We start from the raw sequence: 14,831 nt of genomic DNA on the forward strand, positions 1-14,831 counted from the left end.
ACTTGTTCAATTACAAACACATTGGAAAAAAAATTTCATATTTCATACTCTGAGAAATCCATTCCTTTCTAGCTTTACAACATTTTYCCTTGCTGGCTGTCATACAAAGACCAAATATATTACTAAGGTGATGAGGATGAAACYGGAAAAGCTATGCTTACCCTGAAATCCATTCCCCTCCCTACCTCATCCCCCTTTCAGAACTACATTTCAATTATAATGAAATAACCATGCCTCTTTTTTCTCTTGTAGATATAGCTGCCCACTTCAGCAGACTTCAGGGAATGTTTAGTTGCCCACCTTTGAAAAAAAATCTTATGGTGGAAAAGATCCTGAAATTGAAACATTTAAAAGCAGTTGCTGAATTTAGATACAAAAAGCTCTGCTTTCATTACCGAAAGGATGCATTAATAGCTTTTCTGAAAACAAACAAAAAAGCCACAAAGGGGAAAAAAATCTGAAGAGGAAATAATCTCCTCTGCTCCACAAAAATCCTTGTACTTAACTCTGTGCAGTTTCAATTAAGTGCCTAAAAAAAAGGCCAGTTAGAAAAGGCATCTTAWTCAGAATGTTTCACCCAGATCCCATTCACATTAAAAAAAGAAATCACAGTCCTCATTTTTATTTCAGGTTTGCCTTCTCAGAATGGTTTAAATTTCATTAGAAGCTGCCATTTCCCCTAAAAAATCTTACATTAGAAACAGACGGGAACCATTTACAGTTCAGTAACTTCTTTCCAGTGGCTGAGCTTTCCCCTGTCCACATAAGCTAGCAAAACAAAACTGTGGCCAAGATCTGCATGATGACTGATTTGTGGCTAGAATYACAAAGGACTTTAATGGATGTTGCTTACAGTTGTCAAAGTTTTTATCTGCTCAACACACCTTAAGATCAAAGTGAGCAATTTGCAGAGAGTGGAGATACTGAACACCATTCAGTATCTGTTTGAGAAATTCTGTGGCTTCCTCCTCYGTGAGAGATTCCTTCTCAGCTAGGAAGTCGAAGAGCTCCCCACCTGCAACACTTGGAGAGCAGAGAAGCAGAATTATTGACAAGCTTGCTTTAACTGGCARGTTCTTTTCAGCATAGCTGTTCTCAAACCAGCCTTGAAAAGGATCCTGTTGCTTTAAAGGTTGCCAGTATCAGAAAAGATTATGAAAATTACTTAATTCAACACCCAAAAGAGTTACAAACTGTCCCACTCCCCCTGAAAAAAATACAGTAGAGTCTTACTTTCAGACAAAAAAAAGTTTAAAAAACCCAAGCAAACATGGTTGACAGTATCTACTGCCTCCTACTCTCTGTATGCACATTTAAAAGAATAAAATTATATATGAACCAATGGAACTCAAAACACACTGATCTAATGGGGCATTACATTATCCAGAAAATAAAACATGAATTTGCTCATATCAGTAAAACATCAGATTTCTACACCCCCATTAAAAAATACAAAATTTAAAGCTTACTTTGAAATAGTTATTGGCAGCTGTCCTACTATTCAGTTGCTAAACACCTCAGAGCATTCACTCTTGGAAAATATATTCCGTTCTTTGAAATACACTATTACATGCTTTACATATTACATATGATATTTGTACTCTAACATGATAATACCTTTTCTACAATGAAATGCCCTTAAGACTATTTCCAGCAAGTGTTCTAGCTGCACAGAAGAAAGGAAAGGGGTAAGACAGGGTACATAAGCACATCTGGATTTTTGCATTTCAGAGAGAGAGAGAGAGAGGAATAAAATGAAGATGACCCTCCTCTCAGCTCAGTCAAGCAGCTCTTGACTCAGTCAACAACATAAAGAGATWATGAAGTGATAGGAAACAGAACTACAGCTATTAAATAACAGACAAACAGCTTTCAGCTGAAGGACATATAAGGACATGTCTTCCCACTRTGGCAAACTGCTTTTCCCACCTGTGAAAATGAGTATTACTTCGAAATGTCTTAGAGATTGCAAAAATGGTCATAACAGCTCCTATATCTTGCATTGTAATGACATTAAAACAATTCAAAAAGGGCACCCTAATTTTTATTGCTTTTCTGAAGGGAAAAAAAAAAAAAAAGATAAAGATCTGTTCATGATTTAAAGCTCAGATTATGAAGTATGATGTAATTAACTTATAACAAAAGGTAAATAGTTTGTGCAAATTTCTGGAAATGCATTTGACTTCTTTGTCGTGTCTACTTTTTAAGAGACTTAATCTGCATTATTGTAATGCAAATTGCAYGAAAAGTGTATTTTAATGAGTTCTTGGAGCTTTCATTGAGCTGTCTAGACAATAATGAGAGTATTGTTTTGGGTATTATTTGTGTTGTAATATTTTCTGCATGAAAGCAATTATTGAAACAAAGTGCCATTAAAATATAAGAATTATAGACTGGAAGGATGAGAGGTAATTTTAATAATTTGTTGTTGTTGTAGAGACATTAAAATGGAGTTCCTAATGATTAAATACAACTTGTTATTTTAYAAAGATCAGTCAGAAGCATCTTACAAATGGACAAACATGCATACTCTCTCAAAAATAAGAAAATATTTTCAGGCTAATGTCTGAAGCAGCAYTGCGCTGATCAATGAAAATAATTTCCAATTATTGGGCTAAAGACCTCAGCATCACGTGAAGTTTGCTTCCAAGCTGTTTACAAGTTTTTGGGAGGCTGTAAAGTGGAGCTTGGCCGTGTCACACGGGGCAGGCAGAATCATTGCGGCTGCTGCTCCAGCCGTGGGCAGTGGTGGCAGCAGCACACAGAGCCCATCACCTCTATGCACTCAGCATGCTCTGGCACTGGGCTCGCTATCACAGTTTGGAGAACCAGGGAAGATGGATCCCCAGCTGACCAAGAGCCTGTAAGACTGCCCCAAAGGCAGCATCTGGTCCTGCTTTTCACATAGCTCACCTGTGCCTTGAAACAGCAAAAGCTCCTGCTGGTGCTTAAATCATCCACCAGCCATCACAAATACAAGCGAAGTACTCAGGTGGGCATTTGCAGCAATGTCATCTCCAAACACTGTGCTGTCCACCCTGCAGTCTCAAACTGTGACACTGTCACACAGGTGGTGTCATGCTTTATGGCTGGCAAAGCTTTCTCTTACTCCTGCTAGCATTTTGAAGATATGAAKTCTGTGAAACTTAATAGTCACTTATGATTATCACTGATTATATACAGATTCAAAAWGAAAAATTTAATTCCCAAAGTTTGCAACACTTCGAGACACCTGCACTTGTGTAAAATAGGAGTCTCTTCATCTTTTTATCTGCAATTATTCTGTTTCTGTACTCCTGAGTACTATTCTTCTGTCTTTGCCACAGGTTAATTGTAGTGATATTTCTTTAATGACACATTATAAGCCTTATAATTGCATTTCATGAAATAAAATGTTATCTGTATTTCACAGGCAATAAATATACCTAGTGCTTGCAAATTTCAAAATAGGCCAGAGAAGCTAAAATGCTCGAAATGCGCTTTTWAAAAAAAAACGGGAGTTCATTAGCAAAAGTGGTAGATTTCTCCAATCTGTTGTGTGCTTCTTTGATGCTTAAGTACTGTCACCCTAAGTGACTTGGCAGCCCTTGCTGAACAAGTAGGCGAGTGAGGAGGGCGGGCTGCAAAGCACTCCAAGTGCTGTTCCAGAAGCAGCTGTGCCTCTGCTCTGTGGGACTTCGGTGTGCCCCCTCATGTTACACATCTCRCTCTTGATGTCTACGAGGAGATCCTGCGTGGGTTCGCCTCAGAGAGGGGCCCACTGTGAATTCTCCTGCTGGTAACTCCTCAGCTGTGGGGGCGAGCTGAGGAACCCRTGTTCTCCCCCGGGGCGCTGCCATAGCTGGCAAGCACAGCGCCCATCTAGCTGCTCCTGCTGCTTGCTTTTACTAATAGGGACATAAGGCATGAGAGAAAAGGGTTTATATAGCAATGATGAGTAAAATGCTATCRCAGCATGCATAAGAAGCATTACCTGGAAGATCAGAAACACCTGACTTTACAGAAAGGTCCCTCTGTGCCAGGCAACCTCCAGGGAGGCCCTTCTCACAGGTGTAAGGCAGAGACCCCATGAGAGGTTGTGCTTTTTAGCTTCCTCTTCATGCTCATTGGGAGACTGCTTATCCCTTACCCTTTTGCTGACCAAGGCAGGTCTGAGACCAAGCTGAAAAACCGTGGTACCACTGCAAGGCAATCTTCAAGGTAGTCGTGGAGGGTTAATACAGGCCCACGCTCAACATATGTTACAAGTTCAACTTCCACAATTCATTAATTGACTGGATTTCAGTGTCCTCTGATTTATCAACAGAGCCTGTTCTCACAGATTTCATAATTGGATTGTATATATAGAATAACTAGATGATCTTGACTGGACTTCCAGATATCCCAGAGGAGGAAATGGGTTAGAAGAAGCCAGTAAAGACACTTGCTATGAAAGCTACTACAACCTTCGTAAACCTCCTAAAATGCTGTTGGGTGTTCAAGTCTAGTCCAGTGCCTCAGTCCCCATAACAGTCCCACAATAGATAAACCCTGCACATTTCAGTAACACATAGTCACTTTGAAAAGAGGAGCCGAAGGCAAGCAGAGAGCCACGTTCTACCAATGTACCTCTGTATAGCCCATCTCATGCACAGCAGTGTTAATCTAAACAAGAAGGCACAGATAATTCCATATATCAGCCCTTTTGACTCGTCTTTTTGACCATCATCTTCTACCAGGAAGCACAGTTTCCATCTCCATTAAATGGGGCCTTGTTTCGACATCAGTTTTGGTGTTGCTGATGCTCTGCTGAAATCTGACTGAAACCAGAGCATTGCATGAGTTTCCCAAGCCACACAAACTCACTACCAGCCTGCCTTTGTGGCTCTACAGAGGGGCCCATGCAGCCAGCATCTAACAGACTGCTGTCCCCAGCCACCAACTGGATAAGATGCTTCCTGAATGGATTGCAGCCAAGAGTTCACCAAGCACTAGTGCTTCTTCTTGTAGAGGACTTTGGAGTATCTCTAACAGGTATTCCCTAGAAGCACAGAGCTTCTCTTGTCCATTTTCTCTGTTTGCTGGTAGGAATTACCAGGCAGCTTCCTGATTGGTTCTTCTGTGCTCTAGGACAATACTAATTTCCAAAATGCTAGTGAGTAAATGAYGGACAGCAACCTATACCCATTCAGATTAAGAGAGAAACTTGATTACAAGTCAAGTCACAGCTAAATTCCATAGCTGCAAAGCCTCTATGTTCACCTTCACGTACTGTTTTCCTTTAAAGCATTAATTATTTAGCGCTCCTGTAAAAAACCTTATTGTTTACATTTAAATTAAGCCATAATTTTCCAGTCATAATTTATTGTTCAAATATCTTGCTCGGTAAAATAAGAGTTTGTGCTTTATAGCATCACATTTTAATCCTACCTAATTCTAATGTATTATCACATTTTAATCCTACTTAATTCTAATGTATTATTGGCCACGTTATAACACAGAAAGTCATAAGGGCTGAGAAAATATATTTCCATTGTAATAGCATGACCTTTGATATTTTTTTAAAGTAGCAGAGCACATGCTTTTACAAATATTTTGTATAAACACCTCCACTAAGAGCAAAGCTGGTACGTGTTATTTCACTGATATTTCTAGGCAGAAGTGCTAGTTTCCTGAAATGAGAGAAGTAAATTAAAGCCTTCAGTTGACTGCATTCTTTCTTGTAAAACGCAGTAGTGGTAAAAGCATTTCCCAGCTCTCCCAAAGGAAGGTTGACAGATGTGATTGCAACCCACACATCTCCCTCTGGGAAAGAAAATACATCACGCCCATGGAAAAAGGATTTCTGGATAGCACTTTTGCAAGTTGCCAGGCTTTCTTAACTATGAATTAGAACTATTGCCAGATCTCAGAGGAAGTCATTATGAGAACCTACTCAGGGAACTTAGAATCAATTAACCTTCAAAGTCAGCRTGGTTACCTTGTAATGACTCAGTCATATGCTATGATCACACTGCTTATAATGCACTAGCACCCAAATGATAATTAATGATTATCTAAGGATTTCTAATGCATTTAAAAATCTACAAATGAACCCCAAAATCTATGCCCAAATCCCTTGAAACATTTACCTTTCTTAGATTTCAAAACAACATAAACCAAGTTGAAGAAGYATACCATCAATTTGTTCCAGTTTTAAAACAGATTCAATTTGATAAATGATCTGAATTCTTCTCTATTCCAAACATTTATTCTGTCAATTTGTAAAAAAAATGTTTTCCCTAAGGATTTGGTGGCCAAACATGTCTTTCGTGACAGCCAGTCATGCAGTTTTCAGCCCCAGACTTGACTCATGTATTGGTACTTCTGTTTTATGTAAGAAAAAGGGGGTTTCCATCCACTTCATTTCACCACCTTTATGACTTGTACAGTTACCAGCCCACTCCTCAGAAGTACAAAGTGTACCAAACATTTTGAAAGAGCAGAACAGGGCTGCTAGCTCATTAAATTATCCACTGGGTGAACAACATTGCAGTTCAATTTTTCTTCATTTAGCTACCAGAAAAAATTAATACATGTTACAGCATTACTATGCCTTCTGATTTTCATTTGTCCAGTTTCTATTAGAGACACCAACTGTCATGAAATSCTCTCTTTAGTGAGCCTAAATTCTTTAATTATATTGAAAGAAGCACTGGCCTCAAAGGCCAGCCAGAACACAGCACCAAAACCTGGACTACAATTTAAGCAGTTAAATCCCACTAAGGGGGGCACCTGAACGCTCCTGTAAATCTTCSTTTTATTTGCACTCAACTACCACCTTAAGCACCCAGAGTCTGGATAAAGCACATGATTACTTTGGTCCAGCAGAGTGCCCTTGTATTTTGATCCTGTCTACAACATWCAAATTTAATATATGAAGAGCATTCAGGTTTAGCAAACAAGAGGGGCAAGYGCTGTGCTCAGGGACTGCAGCACAAGGAAACCAATTCGCCCTTCGAGACGTGCTCAGTGTGTGGCAATCACACTGACTCTAGCACCTGTCTTTTCAGCTCTGTCAAGCCTTTGTTCTAACCTGTCTACATGTCCTCTGTGCATCTATCAGTGGGCCTGGAATTTAGGATTTTGAAATCCAGACATGGCACGAGATCTACAAATTAACGTCACAGGGTTTTGCTATCCTCCTGTTACATTCCAGAAGCACCAAATATTAAATCCTCCTCTCAAATTTCTGTTCCAAAGTCACTGGAGAACAAATTTCTAATTTATTTATGGGTGAAATTAACAAAAATCTCAGAGGTATTGCTATCAAAAGACCGCTAAAAATTAAAGAAACCCTGTGCAGATTTCAAGCTTTCCTGGAAGATAGACTGTAACTCTCTTCCAGAGAATAATTGTAAAAAATTAAAGTCCCAATAACACAGAAGAGGAATTTAAAGAGTTCATAGTTATTTGCTCTTATTTACTCTTCAATGGTCAATTAATGAAATTGTCATCATTTTTATATAGGGATTTATTATCCTCTCCTTGAATTGCTCTGTATTAGTTAATAATATGAAGCTACCAAGAAAGTGGAAAATCAGAGATGCTGGGATGCACAGGATTAAGTTTAAAAGAAAGCTTAGGCTTTCAAATGAAGCATAAATTATAGTATTTAATGCACAAATGTTTGTAAGTTAATGTCATTTCATTWGTTCTAAAGCTTTCACAGCTTTCTATTAAAAAAAAATAAAACAGGTAATCATCACTCAGAATCATGTTACAAGAGCTAGCCATCTTAAATTAAGATTTCAATTTCAGAAATGAAGTTATGTTTTTTGCTGAGGAAAAGTGTGAATACTTAACTCCATCCACAGCTTCCAAATTGGCCATTTTAAAACATGAGACCACCTGCATTGCTACCTGGMCATTTTAAAACATGAGACCACCTGCATTGCTTTGGTGTATTCTAAGGAATTACTATACAATATAGGACTAAAATATTTATTTTTTGTGTTGCAGCAAAAAAACCAAGGCTCTACAAAGAACCAAAAACTGAGTGTATTTTGTAGGTCTGCAGTCTAAATAAAGACATAATAAACTGGAAGAGAAAATTAAATGGAAAAGAGAAATTATGCATAGAAGGCCAGAAAAAGGGGAACCAAGTAGGTGCAAAACATGCTTGAGGAAAGAAAATAATTATCACTGTGTAGAGACATCTGTGTTTTCTAGTCTGTGAAATCTGAAAAAATGATGGCGTCAGCAGAGCTCACTAGAAATAGCTTAGTACTGCTAACGTATAACAGATTCTAATTGCTGCAGCTGGATAGAAAAAAGTGCTACAAAATTCTGGCAAATTAAATTATTTGTGCGATAAAAGGAAAAAAAGAGAAAACTATTAAGGTTTTAAGTTAGATGAAGAGAATACAGTATCTTCCAGTTTGTATGTAATACCCATAGCATTCCTTTTCAAGATGATGAAAGAGGCCACAGAGTGGGATTTTGAAATGTTTTTTCCAAATCAAGAAAGGAAATACTTATCACTAAGACCTGGAGTYATGAAAATATGGCCAAATGCTCTAAATGTACCAAAAGTCTGAGGATACCTCATGCTCGTGTGTGGCTGCTGAATCTTTTAAGTAAGGATTTGATTTTGAAAGTTTCAGAAATTAAATGTTTCACRGAACTTGGGTTTTTTGGTAGATCAGCTTCTTGATTAGTTGAAAGAAAAGCTTCCAATCACCCCTGTGGATAAAGTTTTTGAGATAGAGTTTTGTTTTGTATTCTGTGCTGTGAGGACCTACCTTGCCACCACAATAATTAACTAACTGCCCACATAGTACTGCATATAAATCATGACCTTGAACAGAATCATAAAACAGTTTGTGTTGGAAGGGACCTTAAAGATCATTGAGTCCCAGCTTCCCAGCCATGGACAGAGACACCTTGCACTGAACCAGGTTGCTCAAAGCTCCATCTAACCTGGCCTTGARAACACCCAGAAATRGGGTATCCAGAACTTCTCTGGGCGACTTGTTCCAATGCCTCACCACCCTAATAGCAAAGAATTTCTTCCTAATATCCAACCTGAGTCTACCATCTTTCAGTGTGACACCATTCCCCCTTAGTCCAGTCAATTGCTCAGCTCTGAGAAACTGMCAATTGTTAAGGCAGAAAAATGTTTAGGATGCAGTACACAACATTGCAAATCTCTTGCTGAAGCAGAAAATAAAAATCAATAGTGAACAGGCCACGGACCCTGTTGCCCTGAGATTGTGCTTGTTGACATATGGCAACAAAAGGGCAGCTGCAGTTGCTCAGTTATACAAAATTGTGTCTCCGTGTGGTACACTGTCTCATTATGGTAGTCAGAAAAGAACACAAGTGCCAGGAAATAAACTGTGTTCTGATCAGAATGGAAAATGGACACTTARGGTGAACTCTGAGAATGGCAAAGCAGGTTATTTAATGAGCTTTCAGCTTTATTTCTGTTTGTATGAAATTGTTCTGTAAGAACAAAGACTGCCAAGAGGGTAGRTCCCTAGGCAAAATGTGAATATTAGAACATTAGAGAAAACAGATTACATATTTAATGTCTAAGCATGCGATTAAAATGACAATCTTGTCTTTTCAATAGCTTTATGTAACATCACGATGATTTTGAGAACTACAAAACTTTGTAGCAGTTAGTATATTCAAGTTTACAAAGGGACTGCTAACATCATCTTTTCCTCTTTGACTGCCTAAATAAATAAATGCATTACCTTTGTGATATCCAAAACAGCACTTCTTCAACTTGAAAGACTCACAAAGCAGTTTCGAAAAATGAAAAAAACAAAAATCTCTGATTGAAACTTTATAGGGATTGCTGACCTGGCAAAACAATTACCTAAATTGCAATGCAAATAATTTGCTGAGCTTCATGCCATCAAGCTTATGAAATACACAGATTGTCATTCTTCTGTTCAGTGGACAGTAGTGGGTACACACTGACACACACATAGCAACCTTGCTGCCAAAACAGCTCCTATTCCATGTGCAAAGTGGGGGTGGGTGGAACAGTCCCATTCCTCCCACCACTGCCATGATTACCAAGCCTTCCTCACAGCTTTCAAGTACAGACGCTGGCCTGATTTCATCTGGACAGATTACAGAGCAGAAAGAGCTGAAGAAACAACAATASACTGAAAGGTTATAGAGCAAAAGAACACAAGAATTACTACCAAGTGGGGAGAGGAAGAAGCATCAAACTAATTTTGCTGTCTATTCACATCACAGTTCAAAGAACTCTGAGCAGAAATAGTGAGAATATAAGGAACTTTATCCAGGATAATAATTATTCTTGGAAAAAAATACTTGTTTAAATTATCCAGATTTGGCAAACTAATGCAAGCGTATACAATTGGAACTAAAAAACCAAGCCAGAAACCATCACAGGCTGGACTAGAAGTGTAAAATATGTTTGCATAAACATAACAAAGCAATATCATGCATATRTAGCCCATAGAAAAGATGAAACACCAAAAGTCACTTCCCAGTTTTCTTTTAAAATCTGTACTGTAAATCTATGTGTTACTGTAACCATACAGCATTGAAGCATCTTTATAAGGTAAGTGGAAATAACCATTTACCAAAGGCAGTCAACAGGAAGACATAACCTGCATAGGAAAAACCACATGAACAGCCAAGAAAAAGACACAAATGCTGCCAAAGATTCTGGTACCAAGTCTTCTGCTTGAACAAAATACTTATTCTAAAGCATGGTTAGTTGACAGTGAGCAAGTATGGCAATAATAAAGTGCCAGCCATGCAATCTGTGTAAAGGCATGCACATTCCATCAGCAGGCACTGACCAACTCTRAACAGGTGAATGCTTAACTTCTATAATTGCAGTCTTTGAGGAACTGGAAGCCAGACATGAAAAAAATACAGAAGCAGTCTCTGCTGACATATTTACCTCAATCTGTTAGCAATGACATTGGATGAAAAATTGGGAACTAAACCAATATGAAACCATGTGAAAKTTCAGTTCACATTTCAACAAGAGAGAACTGGGAAAATTCCGTTCTGCTTTATGTGGGTTAGGAAAGGAGAAAAAGCATTCACTGAGGCCACTATACACCAACACAAAACAGCATAATTTGCTAAACTAATCTCCRCTTAGAATCTCTGTTTTTCTCTACTTTTATCTTCGAATCAGTTTATTTGGTTAAAGGCTATTCTTCTGGATTCATTACATCAACAATGATTAAAGTAACAAGCAGAAAAAAGAAATCTAAATATGCTGATTTTTTTTWAACTTTGTGTTGCATTCAAAGTGAAAAATATTTGCAGAAATTGGGAAGCTACAACACTGACTTAGAAATGAAGGGTTCTAAGGCTATCATMTCTTCTTTTGGGGTGATAAGGAACTTCCATTAAATCACTGCAATTCTCAGAGTGCCTATTTTTACAAAACAAACAAATATTCTGCTACTCCTCCACAGTTCTCTCGATTTACTTACAGTTCCAGAATAAGAATGACATCTGTTTTGTTCTCATAAACATCATGAAGTGTAATCACATTAGGATGTCGAATCTCTTTTAGTATGCCAACTTCTCGCTCGATATCTTCCCGGCTTACTCCACGACGGCTGGATTTCGTTCTCCTTTTCTTGATGAATTTTGCTGCAAACTGCTGACCAGTACTTTTCTCGCGGCATTTTTTCACTACGGCAAACTGCCCACTAAAAAAAAAAAAAAAAAAAAAAAAAAGATGAGTGCTTAGTTCAAGAAATTTGAGAGTTAAGAATAGCCTTTTTACTGGGGTGGGGGAAATCAGCTTTTAACTCTGTTTGAATAAAGTATATCTCTGCTTTTTATGCCATCTAGAATAATAACAGAAAAAAATAAATGAACTAGAAGAAACAGGAAAGATAATTTAAGATATGGCTTTTGCATTACACAAATGCATGCATATCGTTAAGTAAAAGGTAACACCTTACCAGTTAGGACCACTGGATTTTTGACAAATATGTGCACTGGGGATTAGTGGGCAAAAGTAATGGTTTTTGGATTTCTCCTTCCACATGCACGTTTACTACTTTTTATTCTGCAAGTGGGACATTTCTTAGTTTCTTACAATCTATATGATTCGTCAGTATTTACTTTATTCTATCCTCAAGTTTGTTTTTTATGAAGTTTTTAAAGCAAACTGGGTTTCATGACACTGCTCTGGAGTTTTACTTTTAAAAGCACTGACTAAATACAGTGGTAGGTAGAAGAATTACAGTTATGGCATTATCTTGTTAAATAGAACAGGTTTGAAGATGAGAAAAGTACTGAGGCACTGAGAAACAAACCCCTGAGTATGTATTACAAATGCTGTTGCTAGATGTACACAYCGATTTAGAACAGAAACCCAGGAATCTAATGTTGAGATAAAGCAAGAATGGGATTTGTAAGTATCATTTTTCTTCTAAGTTTCCCTTATCTTTTGCTGAGAATTCTCTAGAAATTCTGTTCTGGCTTTTTTCACCATTACAGACAAAATTACAGACTGGTATTAATAAGGATATTTTTGGAAGTTGACTGTTGACTGAAGAAGAGCTGCTCTCTAAAGAAGACTTAGAAGAGCAGTCAAATCAAAGCGAACCTTAGCAGGTTTGACTCCTTGAGCAGCCATATAGGGCTACACATTTCATGCCACCATTGCTATACTGATACATATTACACAGYACCCTGGGTGACAAATTGTCTTGAACTGGAACATACAGCTGGGCAAGGCTAAATGAGTGTCACTTGTAGAAGGCAGGACAAAGACAGGTGGTCTCCTATGAACTCCTAGAAAGACCCTCTAGAGTAGCCACCACCACCTGGGACATCTTTGAATGCAACCACAGGCAGTGAGAGAAGTAAACTTTGAGACAGTCTTAAAACAACAGTATTAAGTGGAGGTTTCGTTTTATTTCAGTATTATGATCACCATTCAAGTTTCATTTTTCATTGTTTAATGAAATCAGTTCATGAACTGTGAGATGATGTTATGTTGCATAAAAAATAACTTTGCCTTAAATTCCACTCATCTCCAATTCTGGACAAAGTTTTCAAGGGTCAAATTTGCCACATGGGGATCCACACATTATTATTACAAAGTGCAGTGGACAGAGCAGTGCTTCAGACCACACCACATCCTCCATCACACACAGGCAGGAAGACCTGCTTCATTTGCCCAGACTTGGTCTGCTAGCGTCATCAGAGATGCTCTTTGACGTGTAAGATATTCCTATGTGACTGAAAGGAAAAGCACAGACCTCTGGCGTACCTCTGTCATCCTAAACTGGCAGCAGAGAGCTAGACAAAGTGTCCTAAGGTTCATCAGCCTGGTTCAGTCCCATTTCACACTAGACTTTTCCTGCAACAACACCTCTGAGTGTGATCTCCAAGGTCTGAGCAGTTTYGTACTGTGGAAGTAGAGAGCACAGCTGAATCGAAAACACAGCCTTCCTGACTTTTGCTTCTAGGGAGAAAAGCCAGTAATTGTCTCACGCTCTCCCCCACAGCATGCACATCTCCACAGAGATACATGGTTTTATTTTAAAAAGTCAGTTTTACAGAAAATTCAGTTTCAGAGAAACAATGAAGTTGAGCAAATGTAAATATCATCACAACTTCCAACAGCTACTCAAACTCATGGACCACAAGGAAGGAAAAAGCTGCTGTTTGTCTTTTGACCACCTGGCTGGCTTTCACGCTAGAAGTCTAAACTTACTAATAGAGGAAGAAAAATATTTATGCTTATGTTTCATTCATAGGCCTGAACGCTGCATGGCTAACCATCTTATCAATGCTCAGCCTCTAAGTTTAGCAAAAGTTACTGCTTCCTTATGGAAAATCAACAAAACAAAACAAAAAAGAAACAACCCTCCCCCCTACCCAACACCCCCACCCCTACCAAATCCCTACAATGCAAATTAAAAAAATCCAGAAACAAAATACCTCAAAATATTAAAACCAAAATGACACCTAACATCAGATCTGGAATAAGAAAGTAAAAGCATTAATCTAAACTACACAGACATACAATATATTCTGATATCTGAGAAGACTTAATTACAAAAGCTGTTTGGGATTAAGAGTTGCCTGTGTTTTCCTGACATGATGATTTTCCATAATATTATTCATATTTGAATTACATCATTCCCCAAAGCCACTTCATGCTACTGATGCCTTTAAGGCTAAGGCTGCTTAATCTTATTTTGGCAATGGGTCAACTATGACGTTACAGCATGACCTACTGAAACAACAGGGGCCACAGAACACGAGTAGATCTCCTCTCTCTTTCTCTTCTGAGATATGTAATTTGTTTTTTCAGTCTTTCACTTTTTTCTCTGTCCAAACCAACCGGTTGGAAGGATGACCTGATCTATCAGGATTCARTATAAAAGCGTTATCAAAAGTCCAACACATTGTTTAAAACCACACAACTTTAAAAATCGGTCTCCTACACGGTTTATAGGATGTGAGGCTCCAAGAATCTTTGACACTGCTCAAGACTGAAAGAAAGTTATCAACCAACAAGGATCTTGAGTAAGTACCAGTTATACACCAAATAACCTTCTTATTGTTGCTGTTGTGGTATTTAGCACACAACTCCACAATTAGCTGTTTGTTATTAAACACTGTACACGCTGATCACACTTAAGCTGCAATCAAAGGGGCTGTTTCATTCCTGGATCCCTAAGCCACACCATTTTACAACTCTCTCTATACTCCTGTTTTAAAACAGAGGAGATGTGTAAATCAAAGGTTATTTACTGGGCTTCCCCTTGTAGGACTGCAGTGACAAGCTGATACAAACCAGTTTTGCATGGACTAACACTCATAGAATATCC

General features: G+C 38.2%; 1 protein-coding gene across 1 annotated transcript in view; it reads right to left on the reverse strand.

Moving 5' to 3' along the window:
* The window catches only part of DAPK1 (death associated protein kinase 1), a 44,881-nt gene extending 33,201 nt beyond the window's left edge, over positions 1-11,680 (reverse strand). Inside the window, exons 1-2 of the mRNA XM_057369992.1 lie at positions 11,463-11,680; positions 885-1,023 (exon numbers count right to left, since the gene is read on the reverse strand). The gene's annotated coding sequence lies outside the window, so the exon portion shown is untranslated. The remainder of the gene's footprint in view (positions 1-884; positions 1,024-11,462) is intronic.
* Between the last annotated feature and the right edge of the window lie 3,151 nt (positions 11,681-14,831).

The sequence above is a fragment of the Malurus melanocephalus genome, unplaced genomic scaffold, assembly GCF_030028575.1.
Source record: "Malurus melanocephalus ecotype Western Australia unplaced genomic scaffold, MMel_1.1 scaffold_117, whole genome shotgun sequence".
Taxonomy (NCBI): domain Eukaryota; kingdom Metazoa; phylum Chordata; class Aves; order Passeriformes; family Maluridae; genus Malurus; species Malurus melanocephalus.